We start from the raw sequence: 8,356 nt of genomic DNA on the forward strand, positions 1-8,356 counted from the left end.
TGTTTAGCATGTTTCTTGCTTGCTCACATATGTATGCCTTAGCATTCATTGCATATATTCTTTAAGGCATTTTGATAGGGGGAGCAATCCCTATATCTTTTTATGTGTTATACTCACTCATGCACTTTGATAGGGGGAGCTTTCGCGCTCTTCATTCTTTATGGTTTTCCCCTTTTTGATGTTGTCAAAGGGGAAGAAATATTGTGAGTATATTCTTTTTGTTTATATGCATGATAATTACAATATTGTATATTCATTTCCTTTCATGCATATATCCTTTTTGTAAATTGTTTGTCATCATCAAAAATGGGGAGATTGTTGGCCTTCTTGTTTTGATGATGGTTTACAAACAATTTACATCTAATATTGTTTGTCTAGTGTTTGTATTTTATATTTATTCTAGGCAAACAATATGTTGGAGGATGGATGGAATAGAGCTTTCACGATCATATTAATTGGAGGATGGAAGGATATTGTGGAGTGAAGCCTATGCCATTCAAGTTGAAGATCCAAGTTTAAGCTTCACCCGCAAGTGTACCAAGATAGAGCTTCGTTGAAGATCACAAGCTTGGGTATATTTAGTTTAGGTTTTATATTATATACATACATGTTTTGGTTTCCAAGTTTATATAAATATGAAATTACATCTTTCATATTTATTGTTTGGGGTTTTCAAGTTTTAATATGAAACAATTGAATATTATTAGAAAACATATTTTTATTTCATACTTACATGCATATATGTGATTTCATCAATATTAATTTTACTTAGTTCAATGAAATCATATTTACTTTGAAATGTTTGCAAAATATGCAATTTTATGAAAATATTGTTTTCTTGGTTTATGGACTTAATAAAAATCATATACATCTTTTATTAAGTCTATATAATCATTTTGTAATGTTTCAAAACATGGTTAAGCTAAAATGTCAAAACACATATGTTCACATTTTCATGTTTTTGAACATATTTTGCAAAATGATGATATTTTATAAAGCATGTGTATTATCATGTCTACAATCATTTTCCAAAGTTTTATATTTTTTTGAATTTATTTGATATTTTAAACAGAGCTTTAAATTCAGAAAACTACATTTCAGATTTCGTGTCAGTTCGCGGTCGACCGTCACGGTCGACCACCCTGAGTTCAAAAACTCAATATGTGTTTTGATGGCTCGCGGTCGACCGTAAGAAGTCCAGATAGTTTCGCGGTCGACCGCCACGGTCGACCGTCAGCTTTTCAAAAGCCCAGTTTTGCTTTTTAGTTGCTCGCGGTCGACCGCCACACTGTCTTTTCAATCCCAACGGCTATTTTCTGCAGCCGTTGTTTGGGGCTTTTTGGTCTTTTGTTTGGGGCTTTTGGCTGAGGTTTTGGTAGGCTATAAATACCCCCATTGATCTCAGTTCTCAAAGCCATCCAAGAAGTTTTTAAACAAGGGTTTAACAAGGGTTTAAGTTTGTTTAGTGTTTGTTTAAAAGAGTTTTTGTTTGTGAAGAAGTTTTACACAAGTGGGGGAGATCTTCTACATTGATTGAGTTTCATCTTAATCCATCTCTCCATCTTGTTTTTCAGAGAAGAATTTCTAAACTCTTATCTAGCTTTACATTTGCATATTTGTTTGATTATCATTCTGTAAAGCTAGTTTTTATATTGAGTTTAGATTTAATTTCACTCATTGTTCACACACACCCACTTGAGCTTATTGTATTTTCATACATAGTATATTTGGGTTGGTGAGAGTTGTAACAATTGAGTGTGAGCTTTCATTGTGTTCTCATCCATATTAGAGAACAATCATTTGTTGTATTGTGCTTATTGTGAGATTCACTTTGTAATACACTTGTACACCGAGAGAAGTGTGTGGCGAGAGTCGGAGATCGTCCCAAGAGGAGTGGCGTCGGTTGACGAACCTAGGGAGAGGTTGTATCCGAGCACTTGAGGGAGACACGTCTAGTTCCAACACTTAGTGGGTGTACAGTGTGATTGCATAGTATTTGTTGTGTGATAGTTTTCGGTGAACTTATAAACTGAGTGTGTAGAAGTTCCGGCTTCCAAACCGGGTTATGATAGTGGAGATCTCCTCGAGGTGAGGAGCGGGGACGTAGGTTGTGGTGACCGAACCTCGTAAACATATCGTTTGTTTGTGTTTTGCTTAGCGTACATTTTATTTGTGCTTATTCATATCATTCTTGCTCATATCTATCTTATATCATTATTGCAAGAACAAATTAATCAATATAATTTTAAATTAGCATTTAATCGGGATTAGATTAGCATAAGACCCTAATCACTCCCCCTCTAGGGTCTAACACAAAGATCCCTTAGTAACATTTGCTACAGTGTCCTCAAAGGTTACCTTGAATCCCTTCGCCTCCAAAACTCCAACTGAGATAAGATTCTTCTTCAGCTGAGGAATGAATCTCACCTCCTTCAATTCACGGACTACTTCATCGTGCATCCGAATCCTCACGGTACCTATCCCACAAATGCCACATGATTGATTATTTCCTATGACAACAACACCCCCATCGACTCTTTCAAAAGATGCAAACCAATCTCACCTAGAGGTCACATGATAAGTAGCGTCAGAATCAAGCATCCAATCTGATGCATCCAAATGGTTCACCTCCGGAGTAATAAAAAAAGAAAAGCTCGAATCATCGGAATCATGGCCTTTCGCAACATTCACCTCATTGTCCTTCGGACCCTTCTTCTTACCATTCTCCTTCTCCTTGATCTTCGGGTAGTCTCTATCACGTCCCGCTTCCCGAAATACCCGAGAGGCAGGACGCGAACAAGTTCGCTACGTATTAGATTGATGAGAAATATACAATAAACCATTTGTCATCAACCTAATACGCTAAGCGTCAAGCAAAATAATATCAGTCACAGGTCCACGATCACAGATAGCAAGAATATATAAACAATCCAGAATAAGAAATAAACATATCATCATAAGTAGATCATCCGAGATATAAAATACGGGTCAAACATGCCCTTATTACAAAAGGTCCAACTAAAAATATGAAAATACATAGTCCATAATAAAAGGGAAATATTGCTAAAATAACTAAATCCAACACCAGACTAAAGAAAATTACCGTAAAAGAGATCTAGCGTTCATCAACTACTACAGAAAGAAAAAAAACTAGGCTTCTGTTTGTCCTTCTGCTCTATCTGGGAGACACTCTGGCTGGGCATACACCGGCTCTGATGCAACATCATACTGGACCTGTCCGTCCTCTAAATCTGACGTACACCAGAGAAAACAGGTGTACGTCAGCGTGCATGGCACACAACAAGACCCCACAAAAGAAAATAGAACGGTCGAATGACCAATGCAAAAATCGATGCAACAACAGAAATGACAAAAGAAACATGCAACTGGAAATCTAACAAATCAAAATGCAATCCACTACTAAATCATGATAATCATAAGGCCAACAACATACAATAACAGGGTCGAGTACTAGCCATCCTAAAATAGATCTCAGGTCCATACCTCACATAGAGTCAACGTTCATATTCTCGGATAAACGACTGCTCGCATATCCCCTACGTGCATCCAATACCGTTACACAAACTCGGTCAGAGGACTACACGCAATCTGTTTTCAGCCTGGTCCAAACTCAAGCTAAACTCGGGTGAATATCAAACTCACGGACCAAAGTGACTACACAAACTTCACTTTGACCCAACAAACCAACCCCAGTGCTACACAAACTCACTGATGCGAGCCTGGAAGATACATCAACAGCCACATCCGAACACATGAACAAAGACTTTCCCATCCCAACTTTCATTGTTTTTCTAAGTCAACATAACACATGTCTCTAGGTCACGTAAGGGCACTACGGTCATGACTACTAACTAGGGGTGCTAAACCGTATCCGTATCCGATGAAATATCCGTAACCGTATCCGTTAGGATACGAATATGGTTACTCAAATCTATAACCGATAGGATATGGTTATGGATATGGTTTTGTAGTGAAATATCCGTATCCGTATCCGAAATATCTGAATACATATTAGTCATACTCTTACGATAGTTTCTATTCTTAGATTATGGATTTGTGGTTAATTTTGATGATCAAGATGGCTAATCTTAACTATTTAGTTATAATGGACATATTAACGAACTTTTTTGTATCACATGAACTATGTTTTTCTATTTAGTTATAATGGACATATTAACGAACTTTTTTGTATCACATGAACTATGTTTTTCTCAATACTATCTAGTTTTCTCATATCTGTTTTGTATCCGCATGCATATCCGCTTATATATCCGCATGTATATCCGTAACCGTATCCCATTTTAGCGGATATGGTTATAAGTTTTTCTTACCGAGGTATATCCGTATCCGTATCCGTATCCGAGATGGGTAAGCGGATATGGATATGATAAGCATCATATCCGAGCCGTATCCGGACCGAATGCACCCCTACTACTAACGGTTCTCAAACACAACAAGGAACAATAAATGCAGCTAATTCCATGCAAATAAAACATGGTAGTCGCGTAATTAAAATAAGAATCATGGAATCGGCGGATGATTTGTACATAAAATGTCACAGTCAACAACCATCCATCACACGTTCATAAACTAAATTAATTCAAAATAGTTAATCTTTTTGCAAAATAAAATATTTTAAAACTATCTCTCATCATAATTATTCAAAAAATAATAAATTCATTAATTCAAATTAATCTTTTTACAAGATAAATTCTCATTAATTCAAAATAGTCTATTTTCCCAAAATAAATTCTTTTTTTTTAAATATTTATCATTCTAAAATGATTTCTTTCCACAAAATAAATTCTTAAAAATATTATAAATATTCTAAAATAATCCCGTTGTCAAAATAAATTCCTTAATTTGTTATAATTATTCTAAAAATACTATTTATCATATAATTACGATTCATTTAATATTATTCATCAAACCCACGCAGATAATTATTAACAAATCTAAAAATTGTACGAAATAAAATAACAGAACGGGAATCTTACACATAATTAATTTATGACAAATATAATAATTGATACGAAACTAAATTATACCTTAAACCGTTGCTACACACATATAAACATAACTGCACTTTATGTTGGAGGCCACACAATATGATAAGTGTACAGAAGAATGTGTCATATATAGTGAAAAATGTGAAAACGTATGTGTGTGGTGATATACAGACTATTATATGTAATGAGAGATCACACATACATAGATACAATACTACAAAGAAGTGAGGCTTGCCTTGGGTTCGTGGGCGTCGGATCTGATGGTGGGAGAGTGCCCTGGTGTGGCGGTGAGCGGGGCTGGGCGCTGTGGTTGTGGGGTGACGTGGGGGGAGGCGGGTGTGCGTGCGGGGCGACAAGGGAGCGGCCAAGGCGGCGGCTCGGGCTCGAAGAGAGAAAATGAGAGAGAGGAGAGAGAGAACACGGGGCGGTTGTGTTTTCGTGAACAGGAAGATAGATACATATATAGGATATATATAGGTATGTAATTAGGGTTAGGGTTTAGATATTTAAACGAAAATAATTAATAAAAAATGTAATTACTTACATTTTAAATCAAATAATTATGGGAAAATTATCTACAAAATAAAATGTTCCAGTTATACTAATACAACAGATAATACACAATAGTAGTAATAATACAACAAATTGTACAAATAATACGTAATATTAATAATAATACACTATATTATATGAAATAATATGTAATAGTAATAATAATACAACGTATTATTTAAAATGATACATAATAGTATCGATAACACAACGGATTAATTCTAGAAATTTTTACTGCACTATGTAGGCTGTCTAAAAATCACAAAAGATAGTTCACCCCTATCAGACTTCAATTGATAGTTTTGACTAAGGAGGTTACAATCAGATAACTTTCTTGTTACCAAAGGAAAGCTGCAATCAAAGATTCTCCTGTGGACCAAGAAGAGGTTACGAGGCAATGATTTCTTCAAATCAAGAATTCGTCCTCGTCATCGGAACGCAAGTAATTTCCAACGTCAACGCAATCACTACATACACAGCTTTATTTTGAGATGATTGATCTTGATGGCTGCGACAACAACATGACTAATATTACATTAGCAATTATCAGAGATGCTGATGAGCAGGGTAATGATTTTAGAAATAAAAGGGGGGACTTAGTTCGGGATCTACACTTGATAGAGCGTTATTGGGATGCTTCAATTGTCACAAATGGCCTAAATAGGACCTTCTCATTGGTGTCATCCATATATAAAGACAGAAAGGGCGAACGCAGCTTCATATCACTGCAAACAGCTTCATGCTGCTGTAAATGCAGCTTCATATTGCCACGAACGCAACACCAAACAAGGCGTTCAGACGCAGGATCATATCCAGACACAACTCAAGCCCAGACGGTTAACGCATCATTCAGCAACGCAAGATTTGCGTTTGACCTGTTCAAACGCAATCACAGCAATCTCGAAACCGCTCCTCACCCACGATTCAGGGAGTGGTTTACGTGGGTTGCTACACCCGAATAATATGGCAACTAAACCCCCATTTAGGAGCGGATTATGGGGTAGTTATACCCCTAATCTCCCTACAAATATCAACAAACTCAACAGAGTCAGGATCAGATTTTTCTGGGGACGAGACTCTGGGGAAGTAAGATTCGAGAGAGAAGGTCTTGAGGCAGCAATTTTCAACAACCAAGATATCTAAATTCTTGATACTTGGCTTCTCAACCGATTGGTTTCGGCTTAAACAACTCTTTTTACCGGAGTTTGACACTTGTTCTGAGTGATAAAACTCGTGAAGAGTTCTTAACCAATTGGACCATACAAGTCAATTGTTCCAGTGAAAACAAGATGTTCGGATTGTCAACGAGAAGCAAACTCGACGCAAGCATTCGAGTGAGGTATCTCATCGCTACCAAGAAGAACCCAGTTTTAAACAAAGGGGAGAATCCAGATCATTCTCTTCTCTTTTGTAATCGGAATTCAAATTGTAATTGAGATCAAAGGAATACAAATCAAATTTCCTTCATTTCTTATTACAAAATTTTTCACAAACAAAAGATGACGACTCTGCTGGGGACTAGCTTCTCTGAAGAAGAAGTGGTGGCTCAATCCGACGTCCACCTCACTGGAACAACTGTTGAAACTCTCGTCGTAGAGTTTGACCAAGCCAAGTATGAGGAAGCCCTCTCCTCTGGATCGCTTAGCCCTAAAGCTAGGCGCGACACCCGTAAAATCAAAAGTGTTGCTGAGTTGCCGAAGAAAACCCTTTCCTTAGGTCAAAATTTTCCGAACAGCCCCTCCTCTAAAGGAGTGGGCTCGGCTTCTCCCGAACTCGTTCAACGAGTTGAGTGTTCCACGTCCGCACGACGCACTACGAGTCACAAACGGCCTGTAGAGGAGGAGGGCCCTATAAGCACTGATGACGTTGCTGCAAAGGCTTTGAAACAAGCCAAGAAGAACGCCGCTCGAAGACGGAGAAGAGCCATACGACGAGCATATCTGCGAGAGAGTCGATCTCTTGCCCAACGCAAAGATTGCGTTTTGGAAACTCTGCCCGAACGCAGCATCTCCACCCCAGAATGCACGCTTCGCGGCAATGAGCCTAATTACGAGCCCCGACTGATACAACTGAAACGCGACCCTCAGTGGTGCGTTGTTCCTCCGAAGCGTAACCCTCAGGAAAATTCTGCCAAGAGTAAACGCGACCGTAAGGGACGCGTCCAACCAGAACGCAACCCTCAAGGGTTCGTTTCGTCCACCGAATGCGGGCCTCAGCCCAACACTCCTTGTGTTCCTTCTCCAGAACATGACCTGGTCCGACAAGTTCAAAAGGATCGATGTGGGTTCAAAGTTCATGTTCGGCAAGAATCAGTCCTCTCCACTCAGAAGCCGGAGGTTTCATTTTCGCCCTTCCAATTTAGAGGATCGTCTCAAGTTTCCGATTTGCGGGAGTTGCTATCAAGAGAAAAACCAACGCACTAAACAACCCATCCGTGCCAATGTGAACGGATCATTTCAGCAATTATTTCAGAATGCCACTGTTGTGCGTCTGCACCTCGGCGATCAGTATTCGACCGATTGACAAACATCGCCAGGCCCGCCGAACGACAATGTCATCATAAGAAGAAAATTTCTGAAGATGAATATCCCGAGATCACTATTAATGTGATTGGCAGAGGGAAAGATTCGATTCCCAGCTTCGATGAATCAGAAAGAAGCCACTCCCCGACTGTTAGGGAAATCTGTGATGAGTTTGAAGGAATTTATCGACGCACACGAACGCGAACAGAAGCTATTCCCCCAGTTAACTATCAAAGACTGGCTCGGGGGATC

The sequence above is a fragment of the Asparagus officinalis genome, chromosome 8, assembly GCF_001876935.1.
Source record: "Asparagus officinalis chromosome 8, Aspof.V1, whole genome shotgun sequence".
Lineage (NCBI taxonomy): Eukaryota > Viridiplantae > Streptophyta > Magnoliopsida > Asparagales > Asparagaceae > Asparagus > Asparagus officinalis.